Source organism: Cydia splendana, chromosome 11, assembly GCF_910591565.1.
Source record: "Cydia splendana chromosome 11, ilCydSple1.2, whole genome shotgun sequence".
NCBI classification, from domain to species: Eukaryota; Metazoa; Arthropoda; class Insecta; order Lepidoptera; family Tortricidae; genus Cydia; species Cydia splendana.
The window spans coordinates 13,866,090-13,883,034 of NC_085970.1; the positions used below are offsets into that span (position 1 = coordinate 13,866,090).

At 38.2% G+C, this 16,945-nt stretch overlaps 2 long non-coding RNA genes across 2 annotated transcripts; both read left to right on the forward strand.

Moving 5' to 3' along the window:
• The first annotated feature begins 790 nt into the window (after positions 1 to 790).
• LOC134794806 (uncharacterized) lies at positions 791 to 4,316 on the forward strand. The gene is made up of 2 exons (XR_010144725.1): positions 791 to 1,082; positions 1,757 to 4,316. It is a non-coding gene; the product is annotated as an uncharacterized LOC134794806 (long non-coding RNA).
• Positions 4,317 to 4,707: 391 nt separating this feature from the next.
• Positions 4,708 to 8,076, forward strand: LOC134794807 (uncharacterized). The gene is made up of 2 exons (XR_010144726.1): positions 4,708 to 4,842; positions 5,517 to 8,076. It is a non-coding gene; the product is annotated as an uncharacterized LOC134794807 (long non-coding RNA).
• Positions 8,077 to 16,945: the final 8,869 nt, after the last annotated feature.

Genomic DNA, 16,945 nt, shown 5'->3' on the forward strand with positions numbered 1-16,945 from the left:
GCCACTATAACAACAAATACTAAAAACAGAATAAAATAAAGATTTAAATGGGGCTCCCATACAACAAAGGTGATTTTTGACCAAAGTTAAGCAACGTCGGGCGTGGTCAGTACTTGGATGGGTGACCGTTTTTTTTTGCATTTTTTCCGTTTTTTTTTTTCATAATGGTACGGAACCCTTCGTGCGCGAGTCCGACTCGCACTTGCCCGGTTTTTTTTTACAAGCTTTTATTTAACTTGCAATGTATATTTATGTTACTAATTACGAAACTTTATGAGTTTGGGCCCGATCAACAAAAATAAACTAGGCATTAACAACATGTCCGCAGTTTCCGAATAATTTAATAATTAGAAATTGTTAATGTGGAGAAATAAAAAAAACGATATACGATTTCTATATTTGGGTAAGTTCTTTAAATACCTAGTTAGAGAATGATCAGAAAATCGTATATAATTGGTAAAATGGGGTTCAAACACGTAAATGAGTGTCTATTAGGTAAGTACCTACATTAAGGCATTTTACAGTATTATAAATATATAACAATTTACAGTTACAATTATTATTGTAAATTCTCCTCTGCTGTAGTATTCTGAGAAATCTTACAAAGCGAAAGTAAGTCGTCGAAAACGCCCTTAAGAATTTCGCTGGAAAAGTAATAGAAATTGCAAAAGAAACTGACGAACGTTTTATCTCGCCCATAATAGATTTACGGAGTCTGGGTGCGAATTTGATGAAAAAAAAATAGACGAAAACTAGGTTAATCCAGTTTGTTCTTAATTTTTTTTTTATGTCTTTAGTTGATTCCGGGACTGGGCAGTCAGCATGAGAAAATGTTCAATGGCTGGAAAGTGCAGGGGTCAAAATGTCCATACGAACTGGCTGTCTATGTGGTAAAAAGTATGAACGTTGTAATGCCTTAGTGTCAAAATGTCCATACGGACCGGCTGTGTATATGGCAAAAAGTAAAAATTTCAAAATTTGCAGTGGTTCAAATGGACGGCAGTTAAAATGTGTTCAGGTCCAATTAAACAAGTGCCATAATGTATAATAGCCAACGCGAACACATGCGTAAATGCATCACGGTAATAATGTTTCCTTTTTGTACATGGTATAAAGCTTTATTCTAACTAAAACGTTTGGTTTTACTCCAAATTTTACAAAAGTTGTACAGTTCTAGATCAATGCATTACGTTTGAGGGAAATAATTTTTATAAGTGAAAAATTCTCAGATTTTTGTTCAGTTTCGTTTTGCGGCGGTTAAAAAAAGCGTTCAGACGCATAGTGCCAGAAACGCAAATTACCTTATACGCGGATGACCAGAATTTCGTACACAAATTACCAGTTACGTAGATTACCCGAATTTTATTACGCAAATGGCCGGTATGTTCAAATTACGCATAGTACTAGAAACGCAAATTGCCTTATACGCGAATAACCAGAATTTCATTCGACGAAATTGCCTTAGACGCGGATGACAGTAAACCATGTTTCTAAAAATAAACATGCCTGTGTGTGTACTCATCAACATCAAACTAATAATAGCTATATCTATATAGACACTCAGCTAGATTTAAAAACTTCATGCTAAATATAAGGTAAAAATAATACAAGCCACTAGAATGTGAACGTCAGTTATTAAAAATACTAACTGTCAATTTGTGATTGATTTAGCAATAAAGAATTTAGCAATTAAAAATTGTGGTAAAATATTGAAAAATATGAGCTACTTCGAGTTAAATAACACATATGATTCCAGGTCTCGTCCTACACTAAAACGAGCAATAACCGATAGCAGCCGATGCATTTTTAGTGAATGCCCCGCGATGGATCTTCTCCATATCCCGTATCTTTCAAAGGCCATGCTTTTATCAAAACATAATTTTTATGTGCCACGAGATGCAAGGGTGTGCCGTCAACATTTAGAATCTGAAAACTGGGACCATGTATTAAATTATAGTGCATCAGTTACTGATTTTAATGAAATCCACACAGCAGACATCATACAAATTTATAAAAGTACTCTACAGTTGATAAATGTTACCGTGTCGTCTGCCCTAATAGAATAAGGTCATTTTAGGCTGTAGACTAGAATTAAATAATAAAGGTTAAAATTTAATGTTTAGTCATTTATTTATTTTTAACTATGTAACTCCAGTGAAGCTCAATCATATCTAAACGATATATACAAGACAGTCCTTTCACTGAAGTGGTTGTGAGTGTTCTTTGGTGATTTTAATCGCTTATCATCTGGCGATTTGTCTGCTCGTTTCCCTCTTATATCTTAAAACAATTTTGCTTGTATATTTAAACATTACTTGTACAGTAGACGTAAAATCCCACCAGGTATGTACCTGTTAGCTATGAGCTATCGGCTATAAACACGAACAAAAGATAAGCACTCCCGTGAAAATAAAAGAGACACGGCGATATTTATAGTTACTCGCCCAGCTATGAATTCAGGTATTCAGAATTACTACGACGACTTCACTATGACTAAATTACGTTACGTACCTACCTCTTTACATAGCATTCAACCTATCTCTGTCAATTTATATTGGCCACTTTAGATTAAAAAGTAACTTGCATTATGACTGATAAATACTAAAACAATGTTTAATGTCACTTTATAATGTTTCTCGGAGTTATTCAGTTACAATGCAAGAAGAAAGCGAAAAACTGATATTCAGTAAAACTCAAAAAGGCAGGGATTCACTGTTACTTGGTGTACATAGATATACTTTGGGCGTGCATAATCCAAGTGGGTCCACTCTATGGAAGTGCATAAACCGTCTGTCGTGTGGTTCATCGATTACCTTAAACGCCAGTCGAACAAAGATTGTGCGAAAAAGTGCACATACTTGTGAGCCATCCTCGTCGAAAAATAAAAATCACCTAGCTTATCAAAAATGCAGAAAAATGGTTTGCGAGTCCTATGAATCCGTTCAAAAAATATTTGAAGATGTTTATAGTCGGGATATGGACACAGATGAAGATTCGGATGATTGTACGATTCCATTATTTGAAAATAAAAAAAGGTCATTGTATAGAGCACGAAAGGAGTTTTTGCAGGTCAAATCGACGTCTTTCAAAACACTACAAGACGTCGAAGTACCAATAATATTAAGACAAAATTTTTTAATTTGGGAGGATGGAAATGACGATAAAATTTTATTATTCGGCACCAAATACTCGAGAAAAGTATTAAAAAATAAAAGTGATGACACAATATTCTTTGGAGATGGCACGTTCAAAATAACTCCTCAACCGTTTGAGCAGCTATTTACTATACATATGGATGTAAATAGCACAGAAGAGCAAACTAATATCATACCAATGCTATATGCATTGCTTCCTGATAAAACCACAAACACCTACTTACGACTCTTCAATTACCTGAGAAATGAGTTAGGCATGTGCGTAAAAAAATATAAAACTGATTACGAAAGAGCTGCTATAAATGCCTTCAAAGAAGTTTACCCTGAATGCGACGTAAGTGGATGTTTTTTTCACTACAACAAGGCTATATGGAGAAAATCTGAGGAACTTAAACTAGAAGACACTAAAGATGGCCGCAAGTTAGCAGAATTAGCGTCATATTTGCCTTTCTTACCAGCCGATCTAATATTACAAGGGTGGGCTGAAATAATGTCTAGTTTGCCCAAGCATAACAGATCCATTCCGGGAGTGGGCAGTCAACGTGAAACCACCCCAATAGAGAAGTTTGAAAAGTATTTTAATAAACAATGGTTGTCAAAATCACTTTTGGCAGAAATCAGCTGTGCAGGTGAGAGACATCGCACCAACAACGCGTTGGAGGGGTGGCATAGTAGGTTAAATAAAAGAATGCGGGCTAATCCAAGCTTATTTCAATTTATTCTCTTTTTAAGAAAGGAAGCCATCTATCAAGAATCAAAAGCTAAAGATGTGCTATTTGAAAATGTAAAGAGAAGAAAATGTGACATTTTATTTGATAAAAATTATAAAAAAAAGTTACAACAATTGAAGAACAAAGAGATTACTATTACTAATTTCTTGAAGTGTATTGTGAAGTTGAAGAAAAATGAAAAAAACTACAATAATTAGATTACAAAATAAAGAATAAGTGCTAATTATACTACAAACGTACCCATTTTTTTAGTTTAAGTGCTTAAATGAAGGTTTTTTTTAGTTTGTGAATAAGTAAAGTAATTTTTTAGTTTAAGTGCCTAATTGAAGTATTTTTTTAGTTTAAGTGCCTAATTAAGGAGGTAGCTGATTGTGATTTATGTTCGTAACTTACGGTACTTTATAAATTGAAATAAAATAATTTGTAATGATGTGTCGTAATTTATTTATTTAATCATATGGCGAAAGGTCACTTGTAGGAATCTATAAATCTAGGTATATCCAGGTTACGCAACTGGTATACAGTCTGTTTGTTAGGCCGCGTGCGGGCTTTACTTTAATCAGACGTAGTTGTCGCTCGTAGGGGAATTTGCGGGCACGTCATGTGGTAAGGTTTCCAAAAAACAACGTTATTTACTAGTATACATACTTAGTATTTGTAACTAACCTGTTATGATTCCGGGACTGGGCAGTCAGCATGAGAAAATGTTCAATGGCTGGAAAGTGCAGGGGTCAAAATGTCCATACGAACTGGCTGTCTATGTGGTAAAAAGTATGAACGTTGTAATGCCTTAGTGTCAAAATGTCCATACGGACCGGCTGTGTATATGGCAAAAAGTAAAAATTTCAAAATTTGCAGTGGTTCAAATGGACGGCAGTTAAAATGTGTTCAGGTCCAATTAAACAAGTGCCATAATGTATAATAGCCAACGCGAACACATGCGTAAATGCATCACGGTAATAATGTTTCCTTTTTGTACATGGTATAAAGCTTTATTCTAACTAAAACGTTTGGTTTTACTCCAAATTTTACAAAAGTTGTACAGTTCTAGATCAATGCATTACGTTTGAGGGAAATAATTTTTATAAGTGAAAAATTCTCAGATTTTTGTTCAGTTTCGTTTTGCGGCGGTTAAAAAAAGCGTTCAGACGCATAGTGCCAGAAACGCAAATTACCTTATACGCGGATGACCAGAATTTCGTACACAAATTACCAGTTACGTAGATTACCCGAATTTTATTACGCAAATGGCCGGTATGTTCAAATTACGCATAGTACTAGAAACGCAAATTGCCTTATACGCGAATAACCAGAATTTCATTCGACGAAATTGCCTTAGACGCGGATGACAGTAAACCATGTTTCTAAAAATAAACATGCCTGTGTGTGTACTCATCAACATCAAACTAATAATAGCTATATCTATATAGACACTCAGCTAGATTTAAAAACTTCATGCTAAATATAAGGTAAAAATAATACAAGCCACTAGAATGTGAACGTCAGTTATTAAAAATACTAACTGTCAATTTGTGATTGATTTAGCAATAAAGAATTTAGCAATTAAAAATTGTGGTAAAATATTGAAAAATATGAGCTACTTCGAGTTAAATAACACATATGATTCCAGGTCTCGTCCTACACTAAAACGAGCAATAACCGATAGCAGCCGATGCATTTTTAGTGAATGCCCCGCGATGGATCTTCTCCATATCCCGTATCTTTCAAAGGCCATGCTTTTATCAAAACATAATTTTTATGTGCCACGAGATGCAAGGGTGTGCCGTCAACATTTAGAATCTGAAAACTGGGACCATGTATTAAATTATAGTGCATCAGTTACTGATTTTAATGAAATCCACACAGCAGACATCATACAAATTTATAAAAGTACTCTACAGTTGATAAATGTTACCGTGTCGTCTGCCCTAATAGAATAAGGTCATTTTAGGCTGTAGACTAGAATTAAATAATAAAGGTTAAAATTTAATGTTTAGTCATTTATTTATTTTTAACTATGTAACTCCAGTGAAGCTCAATCATATCTAAACGATATATACAAGACAGTCCTTTCACTGAAGTGGTTGTGAGTGTTCTTTGGTGATTTTAATCGCTTATCATCTGGCGATTTGTCTGCTCGTTTCCCTCTTATATCTTAAAACAATTTTGCTTGTATATTTAAACATTACTTGTACAGTAGACGTAAAATCCCACCAGGTATGTACCTGTTAGCTATGAGCTATCGGCTATAAACACGAACAAAAGATAAGCACTCCCGTGAAAATAAAAGAGACACGGCGATATTTATAGTTACTCGCCCAGCTATGAATTCAGGTATTCAGAATTACTACGACGACTTCACTATGACTAAATTACGTTACGTACCTACCTCTTTACATAGCATTCAACCTATCTCTGTCAATTTATATTGGCCACTTTAGATTAAAAAGTAACTTGCATTATGACTGATAAATACTAAAACAATGTTTAATGTCACTTTATAATGTTTCTCGGAGTTATTCAGTTACAATGCAAGAAGAAAGCGAAAAACTGATATTCAGTAAAACTCAAAAAGGCAGGGATTCACTGTTACTTGGTGTACATAGATATACTTTGGGCGTGCATAATCCAAGTGGGTCCACTCTATGGAAGTGCATAAACCGTCTGTCGTGTGGTTCATCGATTACCTTAAACGCCAGTCGAACAAAGATTGTGCGAAAAAGTGCACATACTTGTGAGCCATCCTCGTCGAAAAATAAAAATCACCTAGCTTATCAAAAATGCAGAAAAATGGTTTGCGAGTCCTATGAATCCGTTCAAAAAATATTTGAAGATGTTTATAGTCGGGATATGGACACAGATGAAGATTCGGATGATTGTACGATTCCATTATTTGAAAATAAAAAAAGGTCATTGTATAGAGCACGAAAGGAGTTTTTGCAGGTCAAATCGACGTCTTTCAAAACACTACAAGACGTCGAAGTACCAATAATATTAAGACAAAATTTTTTAATTTGGGAGGATGGAAATGACGATAAAATTTTATTATTCGGCACCAAATACTCGAGAAAAGTATTAAAAAATAAAAGTGATGACACAATATTCTTTGGAGATGGCACGTTCAAAATAACTCCTCAACCGTTTGAGCAGCTATTTACTATACATATGGATGTAAATAGCACAGAAGAGCAAACTAATATCATACCAATGCTATATGCATTGCTTCCTGATAAAACCACAAACACCTACTTACGACTCTTCAATTACCTGAGAAATGAGTTAGGCATGTGCGTAAAAAAATATAAAACTGATTACGAAAGAGCTGCTATAAATGCCTTCAAAGAAGTTTACCCTGAATGCGACGTAAGTGGATGTTTTTTTCACTACAACAAGGCTATATGGAGAAAATCTGAGGAACTTAAACTAGAAGACACTAAAGATGGCCGCAAGTTAGCAGAATTAGCGTCATATTTGCCTTTCTTACCAGCCGATCTAATATTACAAGGGTGGGCTGAAATAATGTCTAGTTTGCCCAAGCATAACAGATCCATTCCGGGAGTGGGCAGTCAACGTGAAACCACCCCAATAGAGAAGTTTGAAAAGTATTTTAATAAACAATGGTTGTCAAAATCACTTTTGGCAGAAATCAGCTGTGCAGGTGAGAGACATCGCACCAACAACGCGTTGGAGGGGTGGCATAGTAGGTTAAATAAAAGAATGCGGGCTAATCCAAGCTTATTTCAATTTATTCTCTTTTTAAGAAAGGAAGCCATCTATCAAGAATCAAAAGCTAAAGATGTGCTATTTGAAAATGTAAAGAGAAGAAAATGTGACATTTTATTTGATAAAAATTATAAAAAAAAGTTACAACAATTGAAGAACAAAGAGATTACTATTACTAATTTCTTGAAGTGTATTGTGAAGTTGAAGAAAAATGAAAAAAACTACAATAATTAGATTACAAAATAAAGAATAAGTGCTAATTATACTACAAACGTACCCATTTTTTTAGTTTAAGTGCTTAAATGAAGGTTTTTTTTAGTTTGTGAATAAGTAAAGTAATTTTTTAGTTTAAGTGCCTAATTGAAGTATTTTTTTAGTTTAAGTGCCTAATTAAGGAGGTAGCTGATTGTGATTTATGTTCGTAACTTACGGTACTTTATAAATTGAAATAAAATAATTTGTAATGATGTGTCGTAATTTATTTATTTAATCATATGGCGAAAGGTCACTTGTAGGAATCTATAAATCTAGGTATATCCAGGTTACGCAACTGGTATACAGTCTGTTTGTTAGGCCGCGTGCGGGCTTTACTTTAATCAGACGTAGTTGTCGCTCGTAGGGGAATTTGCGGGCACGTCATGTGGTAAGGTTTCCAAAAAACAACGTTATTTACTAGTATACATACTTAGTATTTGTAACTAACCTGTTATCATGTATCAGTCTTAAATATGCAACTACCAGCGTAGAAATAAAATTAATTTATTGATAAATACAATATACAGAGAGGTAAAAAATAACATACTTTTGCGTGATCAGAATTTTCCCATGTAGATTTTTTAGTACTTATAGTTAAAAAAAATGGCGGGACGAGTTACACATTTCGTACAGACTGGCGGGAACATGTCATGAGCCGCGACGAGTGGCGGACAAAAGGGGAGGGAAAGAAATTGGTACAACAGTATTTTACCAATAACATAGGACACTTAGTAAAAATACCTTATTCTGAAAACTTGAAAATATATTGATTTATATGTGAAACTTACTTTTGATGTGCCCGCATATCGCCCGCTGGAGTGCGACATATGATTATTGCCGTTAGTATTTTTAAAAGTACAATCAAGCAGCAATATATGCATCTAACTCCAGCTGTAGTGGTGCAGTTTCACGTGGTAAAGTGGATATGCTGGAGAAAAACACCAATTTTTTTTCATGTCTAGTTAATTTTTTGACAGTTATTCATTTAAACTTAAGCACGTTATATCAATCAAGCGTTTCGTCTATCACCCCTTTTGTTGTACTTGAATTTTAAGATGTGTACCATTTGTCACTAGACCATTGTGACCACGATTATATGTACATTTTGACACTAAGGCATTACAACGTTCATACTTTTTACCACATAGACAGCCAGTTCGTATGGACATTTTGACCCCTGCACTTTCCAGCCATTGAACATTTTCTCATGCTGACTGCCCAGTCCCGGAATCCCTGTTATCATGTATCAGTCTTAAATATGCAACTACCAGCGTAGAAATAAAATTAATTTATTGATAAATACAATATACAGAGAGGTAAAAAATAACATACTTTTGCGTGATCAGAATTTTCCCATGTAGATTTTTTAGTACTTATAGTTAAAAAAAATGGCGGGACGAGTTACACATTTCGTACAGACTGGCGGGAACATGTCATGAGCCGCGACGAGTGGCGGACAAAAGGGGAGGGAAAGAAATTGGTACAACAGTATTTTACCAATAACATAGGACACTTAGTAAAAATACCTTATTCTGAAAACTTGAAAATATATTGATTTATATGTGAAACTTACTTTTGATGTGCCCGCATATCGCCCGCTGGAGTGCGACATATGATTATTGCCGTTAGTATTTTTAAAAGTACAATCAAGCAGCAATATATGCATCTAACTCCAGCTGTAGTGGTGCAGTTTCACGTGGTAAAGTGGATATGCTGGAGAAAAACACCAATTTTTTTTCATGTCTAGTTAATTTTTTGACAGTTATTCATTTAAACTTAAGCACGTTATATCAATCAAGCGTTTCGTCTATCACCCCTTTTGTTGTACTTGAATTTTAAGATGTGTACCATTTGTCACTAGACCATTGTGACCACGATTATATGTACATTTTGACACTAAGGCATTACAACGTTCATACTTTTTACCACATAGACAGCCAGTTCGTATGGACATTTTGACCCCTGCACTTTCCAGCCATTGAACATTTTCTCATGCTGACTGCCCAGTCCCGGAATCCTTAAATAAAAATTCTTCCTGTCTATATAAAACACGAAGTGATTTTGCTGACTAGCTTCTGTTTTATAACTTCAATTCCCGGCCATTTCGTACTAGGTGGATCAACTTTATTTGTTGGTATTCTGTCCGGTCAGGAAGGTACAATAGAAGCATAGTTTGTTAGATAAAATGTTATAGGTACTTACTACGTTCTGCTAATATGAACATGACATGATCCACCCAGGCGGCCGTAATGTAACGTGGACGCGGTGGGCGACAAGAAAAATATGATTCACTCTGCAGCAACATTCTCAGCAGAAAACGGGACCTTAGATCTCCTGCTAAGAGTCAGTGGAATATTGCCATTGCCTGAGGAGTCATGATGGAAAAAGTAATAATAAAAATTAAATCAATCAGAAATTATTACTTAAGATGTGGGTAGTCGGGTAGTCTGCCGTGGTTGTTACATAAGTAATAGAACTCAAACACTAGGTATATTAATATATGTAGTTTGCAAAAGAAAAAAAATCACTGCAAAAACAATGAAATAAGAAACAGTATAAATATACCATCGAGAAACATAATTAATATTAAGTAATGACACATTATTGGAAATATAAACTTGTTTCTGCTATTGCTCATATGATATCATGAAAATTTGCATACAGATATGTACCTACATACATAAGAGCCAGTGTCGGAACCAATACATGCTATTTGCCAAAATGCACGGTCCCTAGAGAAGAAAAATGCGTCTGGATGGCGGGCCAAAAGTCGTAAAATAAAGGTACGTTAGCTAAACATTACCTAACATGTGAATAGTTATTTGTACAACAAGAGATCAAAGTTTGATATTTCTGCGAGTGCTTATTTTGAGTCCCGTGCAAGCGAAAGATTCTATAATAGATTCACGAGCGTAGCGAGTGAATCTAATTTAGAATCTTGAGCGTAGTAAGGGACTCAAAAGCGCACGAGATGTAAATAACTTTGATCTCGTGTAGTACACAAAATTTTTCACACCTTAGCAGTGAGAACATACCTGGTCTATTAGACAACTTGAAAAATGTAATCCTTCTTCGTTTCTTAATACCTATGCACTCATGTTTTCTTAAGATATACAAACAATTAAGTTTAATTTGTCGCGTTACGTGCTCTGCCAATGAGTTGGTAGAGCACGCAACTGAGCAGCTGGAAGGTTGAAGGTTGGAGAAGGGGAGAAGTGATAAAAGTAAGGACTCAGGGGTAGGTAACGTTTATTTTCCAGGTTTGTATGGGTGGGTCAACATGGCACTTCTGAGATTTAGGATCGTCCAGTAACACAGGGTAGCGGTGGTAGCGTAGTAGGTAGACCGATGCTCCGGGATGCGGCGCCTGGAGAAACGCGTTCACGCGTTTAGGCGCGTGGTAACTAGAAGGGCGCGCACAGGCGCGCGGCGTCTAGGAGGGCGCGCGCGCACAGGCGCACGGCGTCAAGCAGGGCGCGCACAGGCGCGCGGCATCAAGCAGGGCGCGCACAGGCGCGCGGCGTCAAGCAGGGCGCGCACAGGCGCGCGGCGTCAAGCAGGGCGCGTACAGGCGCGCGGCGTCAAGGAGGGCGCGCACAGGCGCGCGGCGTCAAGCAGGGCGCGCACAGGCGCGCGGCGTCAAGCAGGGCGCGCACAGGCGCGCGGCGTCAAGGAGGGCGCGCACAGGCACGCGGCGTCAAGGAGGGCGCGCAGAGGCACGCGGCGTCAAGGAGGGCGCGCACAGGCGCGCGGCGTCAAGGAGGGTACGCACGGGCACGCGGCGTCAAGGAGGGCGCGCACAGGCACGCGGCGTCAAGGAGGGCGCGCACAGGCGCGCGGCGTCAAGGAGGGCGCGCACAGGCACGCGGCGTCAAGGAGGGCGCGCACAGGCGCGCGGCGTCAAGGAGGGCGCACACGGGCGCGCAGCGAGGGCCACCAAATCTGGGAGGCTTAACGACTTCAAGGGGCGCACGTTGTTCGTATTTTATAGTTGTGGTATTTATGTTAAGAAGTTACGCCAGGAAGAGGAGGGTTTCTTGAAGGTGCGGGGCCTCACTTGGCCCCGCACGGACCCTTAATTTAGAATCTACTCAGAAGAGAGCTGGCGACAAACTGGAGTCAGAATGACGGTTGTACCGCTTTTATAGGTGAACTTAAGAACTAGAATTACATAATTTGAAATTTAAAATTAGTTGAGTACCAGTTATTATTTGTAACGAAATTTAGAATAACCTTTGCCGAAAATATACAGACTAGCCTTTTTAGTGGTGAAATCCGAACAGTTGAAGAGTGATTGACGGGTTACGTCAATCATCTTGCAAAATGTAAACAATGAAAGAATCCCGGAATATTCACCATTAAAATTAATGAAATTTCCCTAAAATTACATAAAACAATTGGAAAAGCCTAAAGGTATGTATTGAGGTGGCTTAGGGCCGCATTGCATATTGAAAGTCATAGAAATAATAGCCCAAAGTAAGCCAGGCAGAAGTCCCAGTCTTCCCATGTATCCCGAGGGTTGATAAGGACTTTGAGAGTCTTATTAACGTCTGTAAATTTCAGATATAATTCACGAAGTATCGTAATGTGATCGAAGACATAAGCAAGTCAGAATGATCGGACGCGGAAAGCTAATTGCTGGAATTGGAATATAGTACGCAGAAAAAGGAAGGAAGGTAATGCTACATTACCCCAAAAACCTCGGAAAAAAAAACTTTGACGTAGTCTTAATAAGGCAAAGTTTTTTTTTGTTTAGAGAGTAAATTAGAGAGGTTGGGGGAAAGTAAGAAGGGTACGTAAGTATGTAGGTTAGTCAGAGAAGAGGGAAAGAGAAAGCAAGCTCGTAGTAGTATGAGAAATGGGATGAGAGAATGAGTGATAGAATGGAAGAAGAAGATGAAAAGACCGAGGAACTTCCCTGCACTCATACATCACCTGTCATAATCACACATTCGTAAGTCTCTTTCAAAGGAAGGGGATGTGGTTCACATTCAATGACGCACACTCCTAAGAAGTCCTCGCTATGACCTAGGCTTTTTTATAGAAGGGAGTAGTCAGCCGCTCCACTGGAAAAGATGATAAGATTAAGATGACCTATGGCTTATTTAACGAGTAGTCAACCGCTCACATATATACAAGAAATACCCTAGTCGGTTTAGAGCCGAGTAGAGAGTAGGTTTAGAGCCTACTTAAGTTTGTGGTAGGGGTAGACCTACCACAGTAGAGTAAAAAAATGACCATGAGGCTTATTTTTTGACAGAGTTGGCCTACCGCTCTGGATGAAGAGAAAAAGAAAGGGAGAGGGGCACCTGGCTGATAAGCCACCCAAAAATATGGAGAACTATTTACAATATGAGCATACACACACACTTGATGGAAATGAAGACGTGGAGAATGAGGATTGATGAAGGATGGGCGAGCTTGAGGAAGGGGAAAAGGAGAAGAAGGAGCCGAGTAGAAGGCTGAAGAAAGAAAAATATGATTAGTCACAAAGTTAAAGAACTATAAAAAATACAAGTTATAAATAAATAAAAGTGATAAAAAGAGAGTCTCGCCTAAGTTATTTAGTTTTTAGATGCTAAGTGCCATATTGACTAATAGAGTAAAAGAAAATTTAGTTTAAGAAAATTAGACCGAAAGATTAAAAATTTATAGACGCGGATGGTGTCTTTAATTTAGAATTTTGTGATAGCTCAAGACCTGGAAGATATATACCGTTGGGCGCCAAAACTGTCGCGTTACGTGCTCTGCCAATGAGTTGGTAGAGCACGCAACTGAGCAGCTGGAAGGTTGAAGGTTGGAGAAGGGGAGAAGTGATAAAAGTAAGGACTCAGGGGTAGGTAACGTTTATTTTCCAGGTTTGTATGGGTGGGTCAACATGGCACTTCTGAGATTTAGGATCGTCCAGTAACACAGGGTAGCGGTGGTAGCGTAGTAGGTAGACCGATGCTCCGGGATGCGGCGCCTGGAGAAACGCGTTCACGCGTTTAGGCGCGTGGTAACTAGAAGGGCGCGCACAGGCGCGCGGCGTCTAGGAGGGCGCGCGCGCACAGGCGCACGGCGTCAAGCAGGGCGCGCACAGGCGCGCGGCGTCAAGCAGGGCGCGTACAGGCGCGCGGCGTCAAGGAGGGCGCGCACAGGCGCGCGGCGTCAAGCAGGGCGCGCACAGGCGCGCGGCGTCAAGGAGGGCGCGCACAGGCACGCGGCGTCAAGGAGGGCGCGCAGAGGCACGCGGCGTCAAGGAGGGCGCGCACAGGCGCGCGGCGTCAAGGAGGGTACGCACGGGCACGCGGCGTCAAGGAGGGCGCGCACAGGCACGCGGCGTCAAGGAGGGCGCGCACAGGCACGCGGCGTCAAGGAGGGCGCGCACAGGCACGCGGCGTCAAGGAGGGCGCGCACAGGCACGCGGCGTCAAGGAGGGCGCGCACAGGCACGCGGCGTCAAGGAGGGCGCGCACAGGCACGCGGCGTCAAGGAGGGCGCGCACAGGCACGCGGCGTCAAGGAGGGCGCGCACAGGCGCGCGGCGTCAAGGAGGGCGCACACGGGCGCGCAGCGAGGGCCACCAGTTCTGGGAGGCTTAACGACTTCAAGGGGCGCACGTTGTTCGTATTTTATAGTTGTGGTATTTATGTTAAGAAGTTACGCCAGGAAGAGGAGGGTTTCTTGAAGGTGCGGGGCTCACTTGGCCCCGCACGGACCCTTAATTTAGAATCTACTCAGAAGAGAGCTGGCGACAAACTGGAGTCAGAATGACGGTTGTACCGCTTTTATAGGTGAACTTAAGAACTAGAATTACATAATTTGAAATTTAAAATTAGTTGAGTACCAGTTATTATTTGTAACGAAATTTAGAATAACCTTTGCCGAAAATATACAGACTAGCCTTTTTAGTGGTGAAATCCGAACAGTTGAAGAGTGATTGACGGGTTACGTCAATCATCTTGCAAAATGTAAACAATGAAAGAATCCCGGAATATTCACCATTAAAATTAATGAAATTTCCCTAAAATTACATAAAACAATTGGAAAAGCCTAAAGGTATGTATTGAGGTGGCTTAGGGCCGCATTGCATATTGAAAGTCATAGAAATAATAGCCCAAAGTAAGCCAGGCAGAAGTCCCAGTCTTCCCATGTATCCCGAGGGTTGATAAGGACTTTGAGAGTCTTATTAACGTCTGTAAATTTCAGATATAATTCACGAAGTATCGTAATGTGATCGAAGACATAAGCAAGTCAGAATGATCGGACGCGGAAAGCTAATTGTTGGAATTGGAATATAGTACGCAGAAAAAGGAAGGAAGGTAATGCTACAAATTACCGCAATCTAACACAAAAACAAAACGTAATAATAAATTTCAGTAAAATAATATGGAAATAAAGAAACATCATCTGACACTTCAACTAACAACTTTTTTTGTAAAAAAAGAACTTTGTAAGATACGGTCCGAATTGCGGATACGTACTATTTGTCAACTATAGTAGAAATTCTTAAAAGTAAAATAATTAATTTTGCGTGATAATCTGTGTATTTTTTGAGTTCATTATTTTAATTGTACAATAAAATACCTAAAATATAGTATTTTTATCAAATCTTAAACTTTATTTTAATTAAATAATTATTTAGAATTCATACTCGTATGGAGCTCGTACGTGGTTTGGAACGATGCGTTCTGAAGTTTTTCGGGGGTCTATTATAAACAGTCAATATACCGTTGAATGTCGTTTGAACTTTTTTTCGTCTGTTTCTTTTTGCTAACAGTGTGAAAGGGACAGAGATAATAGAACCCAAGTATTTCGAACTTGTATTAGACCCCGCATGTTGAAATGACATTTGACTATAAAGGTCACTTGAATGTCATTTTGTCTCACTCAGTGAGCAAAATCGCATTTTGCTCACTATTTTTAAGAAGCAAAGTACCCTTGTTCGAGCTGCTGAGGTGAAAAATATTTACATACGTATGATGATGGGACAGGAAATGGCCATAGTAACTCTGTAATAAAACAATGAAACCTAATTGTGTTTTGGGTTTTTAGAATAGTATCGATTAGTATTAGTTGCCTGTGGAAAGAAAAGTACAGTGAGCGATAAAAGTTTATACAAAAATGTTTTTTTTGCCAAAAACTTATTCCAAATCATAATATGATACCGATGCCAATAGGCAGCTTTAAACTTATTTTTCGTATCTACTAAACCGTAATGTAGTTACAAGAATAAAACTACTTATAGTAGGTATGAGTTTATAATGTAAAACCGCTGTTGCTCTAATAATTAAAAACTAAAATCCCATTTGCAAAAGTAAATTTAATTTTAGACTTAGATAAGATAAAGCGCGAACTCGTGAAAAGGATAATTTGTTAACAAAAGCCGAGCCCTTGCTTTTGATTATAAAACGACATAAGTGCTTAGAAATTCATATGAAGTTAGGGCATTGTGGCCTCCGGGTTGCGTTATCAAGGCTCCTATTTCTATCGCTCTCCAAGCGTAGCGTCTTAGGCGAACCAGTCTAATGGCCCGATTCGAACTTTAAAATACGTCAAATATTACGTCTAGACACGATATGGATTAGATATGTCAAACATCAAACATCAACATTTATTCAGCAAATAGGCCACAAGGGCACTTTTACACGTCATCATTGAATTTACATACAAGGAAAAATAATAACATCAACAGTTTTATAAAATAAAACTAACAATTCAATCTAACGTATTACAATTACTAAGAGATGTATATGGTCTCTTAATGTCGAATTACATAAAAAATACAGATACAAAACACAAAAAAAAATCTATAATATTTAGAGGTCAATGTCAAAGTGACGTTTCTTCAAACAAAAAAGGAACTTTTGACACTGAAATCTAATCCATATCAAAGAGAATAGATAGTATAGAGGGGTCCTGTCATTGTCAATTTTGTAGTCACGGTACATTTACTGCCATCTATCGACACACGATTAAAACTTAAAATAAAATTGAAAATGTATAAAATAATCAAAATATGTTTACGGATAAATGATTCTTATTTTTTATTGTTCCATACTGACCCATGTTCTTTCACTGATATGTGTTAACATTGTTAA